Source organism: Scyliorhinus torazame, chromosome 8 (assembly GCF_047496885.1).
Source record: "Scyliorhinus torazame isolate Kashiwa2021f chromosome 8, sScyTor2.1, whole genome shotgun sequence".
In the NCBI taxonomy this organism is placed as follows: Eukaryota; Metazoa; Chordata; class Chondrichthyes; order Carcharhiniformes; family Scyliorhinidae; genus Scyliorhinus; species Scyliorhinus torazame.
In genome coordinates, this window is record NC_092714.1 from 35,154,689 (window position 1) to 35,173,962 (window position 19,274).

The 19,274-nt window shown below is 47.9% G+C and overlaps 1 protein-coding gene across 1 annotated transcript in view; it reads left to right on the forward strand.

The window, feature by feature from the left end:
* Positions 1-19,274, forward strand: part of mrps6 (mitochondrial ribosomal protein S6) — a 104,321-nt gene that overhangs the window by 66,306 nt on the left and 18,741 nt on the right. The gene's annotated exons all lie outside the window — the stretch shown is intronic.

Below are 19,274 nucleotides of genomic sequence, written 5' to 3' on the forward strand. Positions count from 1 at the left end.
CTTTTCCCCATGTTCAATTTATACTCCGAAAAATTGCCAACAAATGGCTCTGGCCAGAGCAAACAGTATCTGGGAGAGGGGGCACCCTTGCCTTGTCCCTCGGTGTAGTTTAAAATACCCCGACCGTAGCCGGTTCGTACACACACTCGCTACTGGTGCCTGATAGAGCAACCGCACCCAGTCAATAAAGCCCTCACCAAACCCAAACCTTCCCAGCGCCTCCCACAAGTAATTCCACTCCACCCGATCAAAAGCATTCTCCGCATCCATCGCTACCACCACCTCCGCCTCCCCTCCTTCTGAGGACATCATAATAACATTTAGAAGCCTTCGAACATTGGCCTTGAGTTGCCTTCCCTTAACAAATCCCGTCTGGTCTTCCCCTTTCACCCCCGGGACACAGTCCTCTATCCTTATGGCCAGTATCTTAGCCAGCAGTTTGGCATCCACATTCAGTAGAGAAATCGGCCTGTGTGACCCGCATTGCTCCGGATCCTTCTCCCGTTTCAGGATCAATGAAATCGAGGCCGGCGACATTGTTGGGGAGAGGACTCCCTTCTCTCTTGCTTCGTTAAATGTCCTCACCAGCAGTGGGCTCAATATCTCTGAAAAATTCTTATAGATTTCCACCGGGTAGCCGTCAGGGCCCGGGGCCTTGCCCAATTGAATGCCCTCCAGCCCCTTGACTATTTCCTCAATCTCAATTGGGGCTCCCAGCCCCTCCACCACGTCCTCCTCCACCCTCGGGAATCTCAACTCATCCAGAAATTGCCTCATCCCCTCCACCCCAGCCGGGGGTTCCGACTTTTATAATTTACTATAAAAGTCCTTAAACACCTTGTTCACCCCCGCTGGGTCCAGGACAGTATTACCATCTCTACTCTTTACTTTATCTATCTCCCTGGCCGCCTCTCTTTTCCTGAGCTGGTGCGCCAACATCCTGCTTGCCTTTTCCCCGTACTCATAGATCGCCTCCTTGCCTTCTCAATTGTTCCACTGCTTTCCCTGTGGTCAACAGCCCAAACTCAACCTGTAACCACCGCCGCTCCCTCAGTAGCCCTGTGTCCGGGGCCTTCGAGTATCTCCTGTCCACCTGGAGTATCTCCTCCACTAATCTATCCCTCTCAGCCTGTTCCACCTTTTCTCAGTGGGCCCGTATCGAGATTAATTCCCCTCTGACTACTGCTTTCAGAGCTTCCCAAACCATCGCTGCGGAGATCTCCCCCGTATCATTTGTTTCCAGGTAGTTCTGGATGGACTTGTTAACCCGCCCACAGACCTCCTCGTCCGCTAGCAACCCCACATCCAGTCTCCACAGCGGGCGTTGCCCTCTCTCCACACTAACCCGTAGATCCACCCAGTGCGGGGCATGATCCGACACTGCAATTGCCGAGTACTCCGTATCCACCACCTTCGGTATTAGCGCCCTGCTCAGAACCAAAAATTTGATGCGAGAGTAATACCTTGTGGACATGTGAAAAAAAGGAAAACTCCTTCGTCCTCGGCCGTGCAAACCTCCATGGGTCTACTCCCCCCATCTGTTCCATAAAACCCTTCAATTCCTTTGCCGCAGCCGGCCTCCTCCCTGTCCTGGATTTTGACAGGTCCAATTCCGGATCAGTGACTGTGTTGAAGTCCCCTTCCATGATCAGGTTAGTGATTCTAAGTCTGGGATCTTACCTAACACCTGCCTCATAAATTCCATGTCGTCCCAATTCGGAGCATATATGTTCACTCGCACCCACTGCAGCTTCTCACTCACCATTATGTACCTACCCCCCTTGTCTGACACGGTTCTCTCTGCCTCGAATGCCACACGTTTGCTGATCAAGATCGCTACCCCCCTGGACTTTGAGTCCAATCCTGAATGGAACTCTTGGCTAACCAACCCCTTCCTCAATCTCGTCTGGTCTGTAACCTTTGGGTGTGTCTCTTGTAGCATTGCCACGTCCGCCTTCAGTTCCCTCAAATGCGCGAACACGCGAGCCCTCTTGACCGGCCCATTCAGCCCTCTCGCGTTCCATGTGATCAGCCTGGACGGGAGGCTTCCACCCCCCCCCATCCCCCCCCACCCCTTCCCGACTAGCCATCACCCTTTTTAAGCCAGCCTCGAGCTTGCGCCCTCCGCTCAGACGTTGCAATGTTGATCTTACATTTGACCTGGAGATTACCTTCCCAGCCACATTTTCGGATCCATCACTGAGACTGTTTATTTCCGCCTCCATTAAACTGCCTGGTTCTGCCCCTGCCCAAACACATCTGCTGCTGAAATCTTCACCATGGCTAGTACACTTTATTATTCGAATGTACTCCTGGGCTGGTCTCCCATCTTCTCCCCTCCATAAACCTAAAGAAAATTCAAAACTCAGTCATAATGTGCACCATTCGCCCATCGGTCTTGCATGTCCCTCTGACCCCATTGGCTCCCGTTCAACTAAGGCTTCAGTTTTAAGATTCTGATTCCTGTATCACCTCCCAACTCCTCTCATCTACTTCAGTCCCACAACCATCCAAGATAATTGCTCCTCCAATTCTAACCTCCTAAAATCCCTGATTTTTTTCATGCCAACCATTAGATGCCGAGACCCTAGCATCTGGAGTTGCCTCCCTATACCACTCTCCACCTCTCTTTCCTTCTTCCTTAAAATGTACCTCTTTGATCAAATGCTTGGTCATCTGCACTATTGGTTAGCAGCACCAATATTTCCTCACGTGGTTTGGAGTCGAATTTTATTTGGTAGCACTCCTCTGAAGTGCTTGGAACATAAAAGATGCGACATAAGTGCAAGTTGTTGTTGCGATGGAGATTCTGAGTTCTTCTCTATAGCAGTCTGCTTTCTCTCTATTCAACAAATGTTATCTTATTTCGTTTGACAGTTGCAGCAGATGTAAATTAATACTTTTGGGGTACCAGACATTTCTTCCCTGAAATGTGCAGAAAGAAGTTGCCAGTGTTATGATCAGCAATGTAGTGGACAAAATGCTTTATTTTTGTCAATGGCATCTCATAAGTATACACATTTTCATATGTAATTTTGTATGTGTCAGTGAGGGATATTCGGGATGTTAACACCTTATGTCAGCTCTTGGGATCTAGAATAACAATTCCCATGCAGATTTCAGCCTTTTCTATTTTGCCCACGAGTATTCTTGTTCCTCAGCCTCAGAAAATCATCTTGTTTTGCACTGCCCTGCATTATTTCACTGTACAGCTGCCATCATCCTGGCTTCTCTGTGTCAAACTGTCCTTTGATGCCAAATTGTAGAATCTCTTGCTTTGTACCCTTCGTCCAGAAGGAGCTCTAATTAGAGGCTTTCATCCTATTAATCCTGCATTGGATTCAAGATCAAGCACGAAAGAAGAATTTTCATAGAATTTACAGTGCAGAAGGAGGCCATTCGGCCCATCGAGTCTGCACCGGCTCTTTGAAAGAGCACCGTACCCAAGCCCACATCTCCACCCTATCCCCATAACCCAGTAACCCAACCCAACACGAAGGGCAATTTTGGACACTTAAGGAGAATTTAGCATGACCAATCCACCTAACCTGCACATCTTTGGACTGTGGGAGGAAACAGGAGCACCCGGAGGAAACCCACGCACACACGGGGAGAACGTGCAGACTCCGCACAGACAGTGACCCAAGCCGGAATCGAACCTGCAACCCTGGAGCTGTGAAGCAATTGTGCTAACCACCATGCTACCGTGCTGCCCTACAGTGATGTACCTGTAATGTCACTGGACTAATGATCCAGAGGTTCAGGCTAATGCTGTGGGGACATGTGTTCAAATCATATCATAGCAGCCCGTGGGATTTAAATTCAATCGATTAAAGTCAACCAACTAATAAATCTGGAATTGAAAGCCAGTCTTTGACATGGTGACCAACTACCTGTTGTCCATCGCTAGTCGCCCTTTGAGATGTTGATGGTAAGCCACCTTGTTGTCATTGATTGTTGTAAAAATCCATCTGAATCACGAGTGTCCTTTAGGGAAGGCAGTCCTCCATAGTGGGTCTGGCCTACATGTGACTCCAGAGCAATGTGGTTGACACCTGTCAATGTGGTTTTTTAAAATTACCCCCTGAAATGGCCTAGCAAATCACTCGGTTGTACCAAAACATTACAGGAGAGTCTAAAAGAGTATCAGATGGACAGAAGTGGTACAACAACATGGCCTACCATCAACATCTCAAAGGGCGACTAGCGATGGACAACAAATATTGCAACACCCAGTTTCTTCTTTCCCTTCACACCCGTTTCATAGAGACATAGAGGTGTACAGCACAGAAAAGGCGCTTTGGCTCCTTGCGTATGCGATGGTCAAAAAAAAACCACCTAACTATTCTAATCCCATTTTCCAGCACTTGGTCCATAGCCTTGTCTGCCTTGGCATCGCAAGTGCAAATCTAAATACTTCTTAAATATTATGAGGGTTTATGCCTCCACCACCCTTTCAGGCAGTGAGTTCCCGTACCAGCCTTCCCGAACAGGCGCCGGAATGTGGCGACTAGGGGCTTTTCACAGTAACTTCATTTGAAGCCTACTTGTGACAATAAACGATTTTCATTTCAGTTTTTCACTTTCATTTTCATTTAAGTTTTCATTTCAACTCCCACTACCTTGGGTGAAAAGGCTTTTCCTCACATCCTCTCTACACCTCCTGGCCCTTACCTTAAATCCATGCCCCCTGGTCATTGATCCCTTCAAGGGGAAATGTTCCATTCTGTGTCCTCTATCTATCCCCCTCATAATTTTATACACCTTAATTTTGTCCTCTGCTCCCAGAAAAACAACCCCAATCTACCCAATCCCTCTTCATTATACAAAATCCCAGGCAGCATCCTGGTAATCTGCATCGTTTCCAGTGCTATCACATCCCTCCTATAATGTGGATTTCTGAACTGCACACAATACTCTAGCTGTGGCCTAACCAACATTTTATACAGTTCCAGCATAACCTCCATGCTCTTAAACTCTGTGTCTCAGCTAATAAAGGCAAGTTTACCTTATACCTTCTTAACCACTTATCCACCTGCCCTGTTACTTTAAGGGACCGATATACATGCCCATCAAGGTCGCTCTAATCATCGGTGCTTCCCAGGGTCCTGACGTTCATCATGTCTTCCCTTGCCTTGCTTGCCTGCCCAAGAGCATCACCTCACACTTGTCTGGATTGAATTCCATTTGCCACTGAGCAGCCCATCTGACCAGCCCGTCTATATGCTCCTGTGATTTAAGGTTCTTCTCCTCATTATTTACCACCCCACCAATTTTAGTATCATCTGTGAACTTGCTGATCAACGCTCCTACATTCACGTCTAAAGCATTATAAAGGACAAAGGGCCCCAAAACTGATCCCGGCAGGACCCTACTGGACACCGACCTCCAGTCAGAAAAACACTCTTCAACCATCACCCTCTGCTTCTTGCTACTCAGCCAATTCTGGATCTAATTTGCCAAATTTCCTTGGATCCCATGGGCTCTTACCTTCACTGTCAGTCTCCCATGTGGGACCTTATCAAAAGCCTTGCTGAAGTCCAAGTAGACTACGTCAAATGCATTTCCCTCATTTACACACCTGGTCACCTCTTCGAAAATTCAAACAAGTTGGTCAGACATGACCTCTCCTTAACAAAACCATTCTGACTGTTCTTGATTAATCCTTGCCTCTCCAAATGCAGATTAATTCTGCCTCTCAGAATTGCTTCTGATAGTTTCCCCACCACTGAAGTTAGACTGACTGGCCTGTAGTTTCCTGGCTCATCCCTTCCTCCCTTTTTGAATAATGGTACCACATTAGTTATCCTCCAGTCCTCTGGCACTTATTGCCAGCACCCTTGCTATTTCCTCCCTTGCCTCTCTAAACAGCCTGGGATATATTTCATCCGGCCCTGGAGATTTGTCTATTTTTAAGCCTGCCAGACCATTCAGAACCTCCTCTCTGTCTATGTTAATTTATTTAATTCTATCAAACTCCTTCTCCCTGGTTTCTATACCCACATTGTCCCTATCACAAGCGAACGCTGACACAAAATATTCATTTGGAATACTCCCTATGTCCTCCTGCTCCACACATAAATTACCACTGTGGTGCTTAATGGGCCCTACTTTTTCCCTAGTTATCCTTTAACCATTAATGTGCTTATTAAAACAACTTGGGATTTTCCTTTATCTTAACTGCCAGTATCCTTCATATCCCCTTTTTGCTATCCTAACTTCCTTTTTAAGGTTCCCCTTCCATATTCTATACTCCTCTGGGGCTTCTGCTGTTTAGAACTCTAGGTATCAGCCATAAGCCTCCCTTTTTCTCCTTATCCAATGCTATTTTTCCCATGATATCCAGGATTCACTGGATTTGTTGGTCCCATCCTTTTATTTATTGGAACATGTTGGCCCTGCACTCTCCTTATTTCCTCTTGAAAGCGTCCCACTGTTCTGTCACAGATTTACTTATAAGTGTCTGCTCCCAGTCCAACTGGCCAAATCATATCTGATCTTATTAAAATCGGCCTTCTCCAGTTTAGAACTTTGATTTCCGGCCCATCTTTGTTCTTTTTCATAACAATCTTGAATCCAACAGAGTTTTAATCGCTGTCTGCAAAATGCTCCCTCACTGATACTTCAACCACATACCTGGCTTCGTTACCAAAAATTAAGTCCAGGCTCACCCATCTCTTGTAGGATCTTCTGCGTACTGGCTTAAAAGGTTCTCCTGGTCGCATTTTAAGAATTCCGCTCCCTCTAAACCTTTCACATTATGACTACCCCAGTTAAGTTGAAATCCCCCACTATCACTAAACTATTACTTTTACACTTCTCTGAAATTCACCTACGTACCTGCTCTTTTATTTCTCTCAGACTGTTAGGGGCCGATAGAACACTCCAAGCAATGTGGTTGCTCCTTTTCCGTTCATAAAGTTCTACCCATATGGCTTCATTTGAAGAGCCTTTTTTCCCATAGAATCCCTACAGTGCAGAAGGAGGCCATTCGGCTCATCGAGCCTGCACCGACCCTCTGAAAGATCACCCTTCCCAGGCCAACTGCCCCATCCTATCCCTGTAACCCCACCTAACCTGTACATCCCTGGACTCAATTTTATCATGGCCAATCCACCTAACTGGCACATTTTTGGACTGTGGGAGGAAACCCATACAGACACGGGGAGAACATACAAAGTCCACATAGTCACCAAAGGCGCCGGGTCCCTGGCGCTGTGAGGTTGCAGTTCCATTGTGCCACACTTCTAAGATGTTGTTCCTGCTGTAATTGATTCCCTGATCTAAATTGCGACACCTCTTCTTTTATCTCCTTCCCTGTCTCGTCTGGAGATCCTATGTCCTGGAATATTGAGCTGCCAATCCTGCCCTTCTCTCAACCATGTCTCAGTGACAGAAATTACATCATATCCCCATGTTTTAATTTGTGCCCTCAACTCATCTGCCTTGTTCGTCAGACTCCTTGCATTAAAATGAATACCATCCAATCATGCCAAACTCTCTTCTGAGTTAATTGGCATACAACTTCCTGACTCACTTGCTGTCTCTTCTAATTTTGGCTTTGCATCTCTCCCTGCTGAACCATCTCTCAGGATGGTTCCCCCTGTCAAGTTAATTTAAACCCACCCCAACAGCATTAGCAAACCTCCCTGCAAGGACGCTGGACGCTGTTTGGGTGCAACCTGTCTGCCTTGTACAGGCCCCACCGTGTCGAAAAATGGTCCCAATGTCCCAGAAATCTAAAGCCCTGCCTCCTGCAATATCTTTCCAACCAAGTATTCATCTAGACTAACTTCCTATTTCTACTCACGGGCAAGTGGCACCGGGAGTAATCCAGTGATTACTACCTTCTGAATCCTGGTTTTTAAATTACTTCCGAGCCCCCTAAATTCAGTTTGCGGGACCTCATCCCTTTTTCTACCTATATCATTGGTACCAATATGTACCACGATATCTGTCTGTTTGCCCTCCCCCTTCAGTATGCCCTGCAGCGGTTCAGTGTCATCCCTGAACCTGGCACTAGGGAAGCAAAGTACCATCCTGGAGTCTGTTTTGCAACCATAGAAATGTCCGTCTGTTCCCTTTACAGTTAAATCCCCTACCACTATAGCCCAGCCATTCTTCCTCTTCCCCTCTTGTGCAGCAGTCTCAACCGTGAGGTTGGTTGCCAATGCTTTACCCTACACGGCCATCTCCCACAATGCATCAAAAACGGTATGTCTGTTCGAAAGGGGGATGGCCACAGGGGATTCCTGCACTACCCGCCTTCCTCTACTCTGCCTGGTGGTCACCATGTCCTTTCTGCCTGTTCAGTCCTCACCTACGGTACGACCACCTCACTGAACATGCTATCCATGACGTGCTCAGCATCGCGGATGTTCCACTGTGAATCCACCCTCCGCTCCAGCCAGTAGCTGCAGTTGAAAATGAAAGTCGCTTATTGTCACAAGTAGGCTTCAAATGTAGTAACTGTGAAAAGCCCCTTGCAGTTGGAGACACTTCCTGCACATGCGGTCTCCAGGGACAACTGAATCTTCCATGATTTGCCACATAGTACAGGAGGAGCATATCACTGGTGCAAGCTCAGTTTTGATTCCAGTAAATAGCAGCGTTTTTGATGGATAGTGATGACTGCACCCATGCCTCTCCCTGGGTGGGATTCTCCAATCCTGCGGCAGAATGTCCACGCCGTCGTAAACAGTGTCACGTCTTACGACAGCGTGAACGGGCCGCTCCCACGACTAATTCTGGCCCCTCCAGGGGGCCAGCGGCGCTGGAGCGGTTCGTGCCGCTCCAGCTGCAGATCCCGGCGCGAACTGTGCACCGCGGGATGCGCAGTTGCGCCAGCGCCAACGAGGACATGCGCAGTAGCACCGGCGCCAACGCGCGCATGCGCAGTGGCCTCCTTCAACGCGCCGGCCCCGACGCAACATGGCGCAGAACTACAGGGGCCGGCGCGTAGGAAAGGAGACCCCCAGCCACACGGTGGGCCCTGATCGCAGGCCAGGCCACATTGGAGCCCGCCCCCCCGCCCCCCCCCCCCCCCAGGGTCGGACCCCCCTTCCCCCCCAAAGGGCGACCCTTGCACGTCCCGCCAGCCCAGAGCAGGTTAGAACGGTGCCGGTGGGACTCGGCTCTTTTGGTACGGCCGCTCGGCCCATCCGGGCCCGAGAATCGGTGGGCCGGCCGCGTAGGGCGGCCTGCGACCGGCACCGCGTCAACCACGCTGGCGCCAATGCACCAATTCTCCGCACTGCGGAGGATCGTGTACCAGCGTCTGGGCGGCGTGGCGCGATTCCGAGCGGCCCGCCGGTGTTTCTCCGACCCGGCGCGGGATCAGAGAATCCCGCCCATGTTCCTGGAAATTGAAACTCTGCATTTGAGTATTAAATATTTTAAGATCTGAATTCCAAATATTTGAATATAAGCTACAAAAAGCTATTGTGGATTTTGTCAGCTGAGATAATTATGAAAATAAGCATTGAATTTATCTTGGAGTCGAACCAGTGTCAGAGTTGAAAAGTGGTGTTGCAATGTTGAACACATGATTTTTGTAATGTTTTCGTTCATCATTCGATCATGCTGCTCAATAGAACAATTTTTTTAAAATTGCGGTAGATAATTAGCTTCTCTAATCAAGTACCCAAGAAGTACTTGAGGCAAATAGATGCACAAATTAATCTGGAATAACCTTCACTTTAATCCACCTTCAGCAGCTAAACTTTTACAAAACTGATCATGCAGTTAAATGTGTTTCCGGTGCTATGTCCTGTTCTGGTCTGTCTTGTCATCTATAAACAGGTAATATTTTGGTAAGAATATGTAATAATCATTTGGCCTAAGAAGCCAAAGACAATATACCATCTACTGTGTCATAAATTCTGTCTTATGTGTTTACTCTTCAAAGGGAAGGTTTTTCAGACATGTTCCTGATGTTCAAAGGTAGATAGTTATTCCAGTCTAACATTTCTTGACACTCCAGGACACCTTAAGCTTCACAGAGGACTTTGGCCCTTTTTGTCCGGTTTTCAAGGGGGGATTTGGAGTGGAACTTTATTAGTTTGATGGAATAAGAATTTCATGATAAAGGAATGCCCATCAAGCACAAGACCAGGTGGCAGACAAGTAAAGAATCATCGTCAGACTTGGAAGCCTCTCGAGTCTCATCTGCTGAGAAAATGGCGGAGGTCCCGCTGCCACTTTGGCCACTCCACTGACGCCGAGATGCTCACCAGCATTGTGGCGGTAGAACTTAAGAAATTGCGGCAGGCTGTCTCTGAAGACCTCGACAGAGCAATGGCCCTCATTCGTGCGGCCTTGGCAAAAGTGGACAGACGGTAAAGGCTCAAGGTGTGATGCTGCGGAGTGTGGAGGTGGCCCCCTCGAGGCAGAGTGATCAGATTGTCTCCCTGGAAGTAGACATTGCGTGGGTGGCTGGGGATAACAAGGTGCTAAGGGCCAAGGTGGATGATCTAGAGAATCTCAGAGGGCTGCTGGAGGGTTTGGTAGGTCCGAGTTCAGTGGAATACATGTCGCAGATGTTTGAGAAGATGGTGGGGGAGGGTGAAATGATATCCCCTCCCAAATTGCATCAAGCTCGCAAGTCATTCAGGCAAAATGCCCCATTCTGCTAACCCACCGTGGGCGGTCATTGTGGCTTGCATAGCTACCAAGAGAAGGAAGAAGGTCCTGAAGTGGGCGAAGGACCATCGGGATTTTAACTGGAAGAGCCATGCCATTTGGCTCTCCCAGGATATGGGAGTGGAGCTGGCTAAGAAGCGTGCGGTGTTCAAGAAGGCACCGTTGCACAGGAACAATGTTCATTTTGGTGTGGTCTACCCTGCACATCTCCGGGTAACTTATGACTCGAAAGATTACTATTTTGACGTGTTGGAGAAGGCAGAGGCATTTGTGAAGCAGCATGGACTGGGGTTGAGCTAACTGTGAATTGGATTTGTTGTGAGATTTCTGTTTGGTGGGCAGAAATGTGATCTTTGGGATTTGTTGAGGTGCATTTTGGACATTCTGCAGTTGGTATTTGTATTTTTATTGTTTGTTTGTGGGATGGGGATTGTTCATTGACTGTTAAAGTTGGATGTGGGGGGGCGGGGGGGGGGGAGGGGGGTGCTGGTTGGTGTTATGGTTATTGGTTCTGCTTTTTTTATATGTGCAGGGACTGCCCTGTCAGCTGTATAGTTAATCAACGGGAACAGAGCAGTGGGGTAACTGCAGCTCATAGGAGGGTTTTAAGGATGAGTTGGGATTTTAGTTTTAGTTTTGTTTGGCGTTAAGGGTGGGGGGGGGGGGCTTTGTTCGCCTTGTTGCTGCTTGCTGGCTTATTTGGGTGCTTTATTGATGGAAGGCAGGGTGGGTGGATGGGGGGCAGGGTAGAGTTAGTTCTCTGACAGTGACTACAACTTTTTCTTTGTCCTTTTCTGATTGGGGGGGAATGGGGGACGGGGGTGGGTGGGGGGAGTTGTTTGGGGGTTTGGCGGCCATCTTGGGTGGGACAGAGGTGTCGGCACTCTCTGACTGGTTGCTGGATTACCTCACATGGTGGGTAGGATCGGGAGGAGGTAGGCGAGGGGGCCATCACTGGTCACTTGGAACGCAAGGGGATTGAACGGCCCAGTGAAAAGAGTTTGAATGCTGATGTGTTTTTGCAGGAGACCCATTTGTGGATCAAGAACCAGACAAGACTACGGAAGGACTGGGTGGGACAGGTATTCCGTTTGGGATTTGATAATAGGGCCCAGGAATTGCGGTTTTGGCGAATAAAAGGGTATATTTTTTGGCTGCTAAGGTTTTGGCGGACCCAAACTGGAGATACTCATTAGAGCGGAGAAGGATGAGGGGCGACTTGATAGAGGTTTATAAGATGATCAGGGGAATAGATAGAGTAGACAGTCAGAGACTTTTTCCCCGGGTGGAACAAACCATTACAAGGGGACATAAATTTAAGGTGAAAGGTGCAAGATATAGGAGGGATATCAGAGGTAGGTTATTTACCCAGAGAGTAGTGGGGGCATGGAATGCACTGCCTGTGGAAGTAGTTGAGTCGGAAACATTAGGGACCTTCAAGCAGCTATTGGATAGGTACATGGATTACGGTAAAATGATATAGTGTAGATTTATTTGTTCTTAAGGGCAGCACGGTAGCATTGTGGATAGCACAATTGCTTCACAGCTCCATGGTCCCAGGTTCGATTCCGGCTTGGGTCACTGTCTGTGCGGAGTCTGCACGTCCTCCCCGTGTCTGCGTGGGTTTCCTCCGGGTGCTCCGGTTTCCTCCCACAGTCCAAAGATGTGCGGGTTAGGTGAATTGGCCAATGATAAATTGCCCTTAATGTCCAAATTGCCCTTGGTGTTGGGTGGAGGTGTTGAGTTTGGGTAGGGTGCTCTTTCCAAGAGCCGGTGCAGACTCAAAGGGCCGAATGGCCTCCTTCTGCACTGTAAATTCAATGATAATCTATGATTAATCTAGGACAAAGGTTCGGCACAACACCGTGGGCCGAAGGGCCTGTTCTGTGCTGTATTTTCTATGTTCTATGTTCTCTGTGATTGTAGTGGGTGATTGGCAGGTACTCCGGTGGTCCTAGTTAATTTGTATGCACCGAACCAGGACGATATAGCTTTCGTCAACAAGTTGCTGGCTTCTATTCCTGACCTGGACTCTCACCAGTTAATTCTAGGGGGGACTTTAATTGTGTACTGGGCCTTCGACTGGCTCGATCAAGACCGAAGTCTTTGAGTCCTTTGGGAGTGGCAAAGGCACTAGTAACATTTATTGAACAAATGAGGGTGGAGGGCACCAGCTGCGATGCTTGAGAAGGACATTTTATAAATATGGGGGGAAGGCCAGTTGCCTGTTAGTAATAATAATACTAATAATTGTTTATTGTCACAAGCAGGCTTCAATGAAGTTAATGTGAAAAGCCCCTAGTCGCCACATTCCAACGCCTGTTCGGGGAGGCCGGTACGGGAATTGAACCCGTACTGCTGGCCTTATTCTGCATTACAGGCCAGCTGTTTAGCCCACTGTGCTAAACCAGCCCCAGTAGCGCACCAGCTGAGGCAGCAGGGTGCCTCTCGGGAGATGGTGCAGGTGAGGGACTCGAGCGGCAGGTTAATCTCCGCCCCAGCGAAGGTCAATGCTGCCTTTGAGGCCTTTTACCGAAGCCTTCATAAATTGGAGCCCCTCGAGGAGAGGTTGCCCATGTTGGAATTTTTGGATGTCTTGTCCATCCCAGTTGTGGAACGGGAGAGAAGAGAGGAGTTGGAGCTCCTGTTGAGCCCGGAGATGATCATGGGTTTAATGTAGTTGGGGAAAGTTCTGGGCCCGGACGGATTCCCTATTGAATTTTATAAGAAATTTGCTGGTCAGCTAATCCCATTGTTGTTAGACATGTTCAACAATCCATGTTCCGAAGGGTATTGCCGGTCACACTGGCGCAGGCATCCACCTCCTTGATTTTGACAAAGGATAAGGATCCGACAGAATGTGGGTCATATCGTCCCATTTCATTAAGGTGAAGGTGCCCTGAGGGAGCAGTGACCACAATATGATAGAATTTACCCTGCAGTTTGAGAGGGAGAAGCTGGAATCAGATGTAACAAAATATTACAATTAAATAAGGGTAACTACAAAGACATGAGGGAGAAGCTGGCCAGAATTGATTGGAGCCTAGCAGGGAAGACAGTGGAACAGCAATGGCAGGAGTTTTGGGGAGTTATTCGGAAGGCAGAACAGAAATTCATCCCAAGGTGGAGGAAACATGTTAAGGGGAGGACAAGGCATCCATAGTTGATGAGGGAAGTCAAAGACAACATAAAAGTAAAAGAAAAAGCATGCAAAGTGGCAAGGATTAGTGGGAAGCCAGAGGATTGGGAAGTCTTTAAAAGCGAGCACAGGACAACTAAAAAAGCAATGGGGGGGCGGGGGGGAGGGGGGGGGGGGGGAGTGAAGATGAAATATGAGTGCAAGCTAGCTAGTAATATAAAATAACACAGGAAGAGATTTTTTCAATATATAAAAGGTCAGAGAGAGGCAAAAATAGACATTGAACCACTGGAAAATGTGGCTGGAGAAGTAATAATAGGAAACAAAGAAATGGCAGAGGAACTGAATAGTTACTTTGCATCAGTCTTCACGGTGGAAGACACCAATGGGATGCCAGAACTCCAGGAGAACCAGGGGCAGAGGTGAGTGCAGTGACCACTACTAAGGAGAAGGTTCTGGGGAAACTGAAAGATCTGAAGGTGGATAAGTCACCTGGACCGGATGGACTACACCCACGGTTCTAAAAGAGATAGCTGAGGAAATTGTGGAGGCATTGGTGATGATCTTTCAGGAATCACTGGAGCCAGGAAGGGTCCCAGAGGACTGGAAGGTGGCTAATGTAACACCACTGCTTAAGAAGGGAGGGAGGCAGAAGATGGGAAATTATAGGCCGGTTAGCCTGACTTCGGTCATTGGTAATACTTTAGGGTCCATTATTAAAGATGAGATCGCAGAGTACTTGGAAGTGCATGATAAAATAGGACTGAGTCAGCACGGCTTCGTCAAGGGAGGTCATGTCTGACAAATTTGTTAGAGTTCTTTGAGGAAGTAACAAGGAAGTTAGACAAAAGAGAACCAGTGGACGTGATTTATTTAGATTTCGAGAAGGCCTTTGACAAGGTGTTGCAAAGGCGACCGTTAAATAAGTTAACAGCCCATGGTGTTCAGGGTAAGATCCTGGCATGGATAGAGGATTGGCTGATTGGCAGAAGGCAGAGAGTGGGGATAAAGGGGTCTTTTTCAGGATGGCAGCTGGTGACTAATGGTGTACTTTAGGGGTCGGTGCTGGGACCACAACTTTTCACAATATACATTAATGATCTGGAGGAAGGAACTGAAGGCACAGTTGCTAAGTTTGCAGATGATACAAAGATCCGTAGAGGGGCAGGTAGTATTGAGGAAGCAGGCGGGCTTCAGAAGGACTTGGACAGGCTAGGAGAGTGGACAAAGAAGTGGCAGATGGAATGTAATGTGGAAAAGTGTGAGGTTATGCACTTTGGAAGGAGAAATGGAGGCATAGATTATTTTCTAAATGGGAAGCTGCTTAGGAAATCAGAAGCACAAAGGGACTTGGGAGTCCTTGTTCAAGATTCTCTTAAGGTTAACGTGCAGGTTCAGTCGGCAGTTAGGAAGGCAAATGCAATGTTAGCATTCATGTCAAGAGGGTTAGAATACAATACCAGGGATGTACTTCTGAGGCTGTATAAGGCTCTGGTCAGACCCCATTTGGAGCATTGTGAGCAGTTTGGGGCCCTGTATCTGAGGAAGGACGTGCTGGCCTTGGAAAGGGTCCAGAGGAGGTTCACAAGAATGATCCCTGGAATGAAGAGCTTGTGGTATGAGGAACGGTTGAGGACTCTGGGTCTGTACTCGTTTAGAAGGATGAGGGGGGATCTTATTGAAACTTACAGGATACTGCGTGGCCTGGATAGAGTGGACGTGGAGAGAATGTTTCCACTTGTGTGAAAAACTAGAACCAGAGGACACAATCTCAGACTAAAGGGATGATCCTTTGAAACAGAGATGAGGAGGAATTTCTTCAGCTAGAGGGTCGTGAATCTGTGGAACTCTTTGCCACAGAAGGTTGTGGAGGCCAGATCTTTGAGTGTCTTTAAAACTGAGATAGATAGGGTCTTGATTAATAAGGGGATCAGGGGTTATGGGGAGAAGGCAGGAGAATGGGGATGAGAAAAATATCAGCCATGATTGAATGGCGAAGCAGACTCAATGGGCCGAGTGGCCTAATTCTGCTCCTATGTCTTATGGTCTTATGGTTTTATTACTGAACTCTGTCCGACGCTACATTATTGGTGAAGGTCTGTCATTGCGCATGGAGCCCTGCATCCCAGGGGTGATCTTGGAGGAACAGATGGTTTTGTCAGCTATTGGCCAACATACGTCGACTACTTAATTTCGTCCTGTCCCCCTCTCAAATCCCTGAGCCAGAGGTGATTATTTCTATGGATGCTGAAAAATCAGATGAAAGGGTAGAATGGGGATATCTGCTCGAGATCCTTGGCGAGGTTTGGTTTTGGGCCTAAGTTTATCTCTCGGATCCATCTTCTCTGCAGGGCCCCATCGCGAGTGTTCATGCAAATGGCCTGAGCTTCGGATATGTTCAGCTGAATAAGGGTTCGCGGCACGTTTGCCTATTGTCCCCGCTTTTGTTTGCCTTGGCAAGTGAGCCTCTGGCCATAGCATTGAGTCCATCCATGGGGTGGAGGGGGATAGAGAGGGGAGGGAAAGAGCATAGGGTGTGCTTGTATGCAGATGATCTGCAGTTGTGTGTAACGGATCCAAAGGAGATAATGAAGCTACTTTGGAGTTTTGGCCCCTTCTTGGGGTATAAGTTGAATCTGGATAAAAGTAAATACTTTCTGGTGAGTTCACTGGGGAGGGGAGTCGATTTGGGGACGTTGCCTTTGCGCCTGGCCAGGTCTAGTATTTGTTATATAGGAATCCGTGTAGCTCACAACTGTGCCTCGCTTCATAGACTCAGTTTTGCTGGTCTAGTGGATGAGGTTAAGTCTGATTTGAAGAAGTGGGATAACCTCCCTCTGTCCTTGGCAGGCAAGGTTCAGTTGGTAAAAGTGAATATCCTCCCGAGGTTTTTATTTTTGTTTCAGCGTTTGAAACAGTGGTGGGGGGGGGGGGCTGAACGCTGCCGAATGTGTTATTTTACTTTTGGGCTGCGTACATTGAAAAAGTACGAGGATGGCTTCAGGACCTAGATTCCATATGGGGGCGGATTGAGGGGAGCCCTTGTGGAGGCACTTGTTTGAGGGCCTTGGTTGCTCCTTCTGTTTTCCCCCCACAAGATTTACTTCTAGTCTGGTGATGGCCTCTCTGAGGATTTGGAGGCAGTTCAGGCAACATTTCAAGCTGGGCTCCATGTTGACGTTGGCCCCAATCTGCAGAAATCGTCTTTTTGTGCCGGCGGGTTTGGACTGGTTGTTCGGGTCATGGGGGAGGGAGGGGCTGGAGGGGTCTGGGGACATGTTTACAGAGGGGAAGTGCACTGGTTTTAAGGAGCTGTTGGATAAATTCCAACTCCCAGAGGCTAACGTATTTTGGTTTTTTCAGGTCTGTGACTTTTTGACCACGGAGATTCCTTCCTTTCCCATGGCACCATCACCTTCTCTTTTGGACGGGGTCATTTCGCTGGCCGAGTTGGGGGAGGGAGGTCTCGGATATTTATGGTTGGATCTTGTCACTGGAGCAAGCTTCGTTGGATGAGGTAAAAAGGAAATGGGGAAGGGAGCTGGGTCCAGTTTTTGATACGGGGTGTGGAGTGAGGCTCTTCACAGGGTCAATGCCACCTCCTAATGTGCTAGGCTCAGCTTGATTCAGTTCAAGGTGGTGCATAGGGCACATCTGACCAGAGCGCGGATGAGTGTTTTATTTTCCTGGAGTGGAGGATAAGTTCTCTAGGGCTGGCGAATCATACACACATGTTCTGGTCATGTCCTAAACTTGTAAGCTTTCGGGTCTCCTCCTTCAGCACCATGTCAGGGATTCTTGAGATTGAGCTGGTTGCCATTTTTGAGGTCTTGGACTCACCGGAACTTCAGGCGGAGGTGAAGGTGGATGTAAAGTCCAATGTTCTCGCCTTCGCTTCGTTGATAGCCCAGAGGAGAGTTCTGCTTGGGTGCAGGTCTCCGGCTCCTCCCAGTGCTTCATCCTGGTTGAGTGACCTTATGGAGTTCTTGTACTTCTAGAAGGTTAAGTACATCATGAGGAGGTCGGCAGAAGATGGCCTTTCATTTCTGATTTTAGGGAGCTGGTCACCATCACACGTTGAGGGGGACATTTTTGGTTGAGTTATTTGCTTTCTGGGGGATGCGGTCGGGAGAGTGGATAAATTTGAAGTTGTATTTGTCATGTGGTTATAATGAAAGTTTTTCTCAATAAAAATATTTTAATATAAAACACCTTAAGCTTCACTTTTTTACCACACCGCAGGATACTGCCACGGAACTTTGTTAAAAATCACCAGTGTAGTCTATCGTTTTTACAAGTGGTAATGGAGAAAGGATTAAAAGGTGTCGGCCTGGCTCAGTGTTTGTCCTTGTTACTCTGAGTCTGAAATGAGAGTTCAGGGCCCAGCTCAGGCCTTCAGCATTCTCAGCTGACACTTCAGTACAGTACACAGTAAGTGCTACTTTATCAGAATTGCTGTGTTTTGAGTGTTAAACTGAGGCTTTATTCTGACCTGCCGTTCAAAGAAAAATATATTTCACCCAATGTCCTGATTAACATTCCCTCCCTCAACCAAGATCACGCAGGCAAATTATCCAATCGTTTTTGTTGTGGGATTTTGTTGTGTGCAAACTGTGTGTCCCACAGGGTGGCACGGTGGTTAGCACAGTTGCTTCACAGCTCCAGGGTCCCAGGTTCGATTTTCGGCTTGGGTCACTGTCTGTGCGGAGTCTGCACGTTCTCCCCTTGTCTGCGTGGGTTTGCTCCGGGTGCTCCGGTTTCCTCCCACAGCCCAAAGATGTGCAGGTTAGGTGGATTGGCCATGCTAAATTGCCATTTGTGTCCAAAAAGGTTAGGTGGGGTTACTGGGTTACGGGATAGGGTGGAGGTGTGGGCTTAAGTAGGGTGCTCTTTCCAAAGGCCGGTGCAGACTCGATGGGCCGAATGGCCACCTTCTGCACTGTAAATTCTATTCATGCTTCATTTGAAAGTAATTAACTGGTTGTGAAGTGCTTCTGCGTCCCTTGTAGTTATAAACGATTTGTACACAAACAGAAGTTGGTGCTTTCTTAGGGCGGCACGGTGGCGCAGTGGTTAGCATTGCTGCCTACGATGCTGAGGACCCGGGTTCAATCCCGGCCCCGGGTCACTGTCCGTGTGGAGTTTGCACATTCTCCCCATGTCTGCGTGGGTTTCACCCCCACAACCCAAAGATCTGCAGGTTAGACGGATTGGCCACGCTAAATTGCCCCTTAACTGAAAAAGAATAATTAGGTACTCTAAATGTATTTTTAAAAAAAAAGGAGTTTGAGCTTTCTTTAAATACTTCTGAATGCTCAGATGTTTTCTGACTTTGGCCTGTTTTTGGCTGAAGTTTGCCTACTTCACGCCACCATTAATGGTATGCAGGAATGGAGAATAAAATTCAAAAAACTGGGTTTGACATTAACAATAGTGCCGCCAGATTGAATAAAATGGGAATGCTATCGGCATCTAGAAAGCCCACATTGCAACT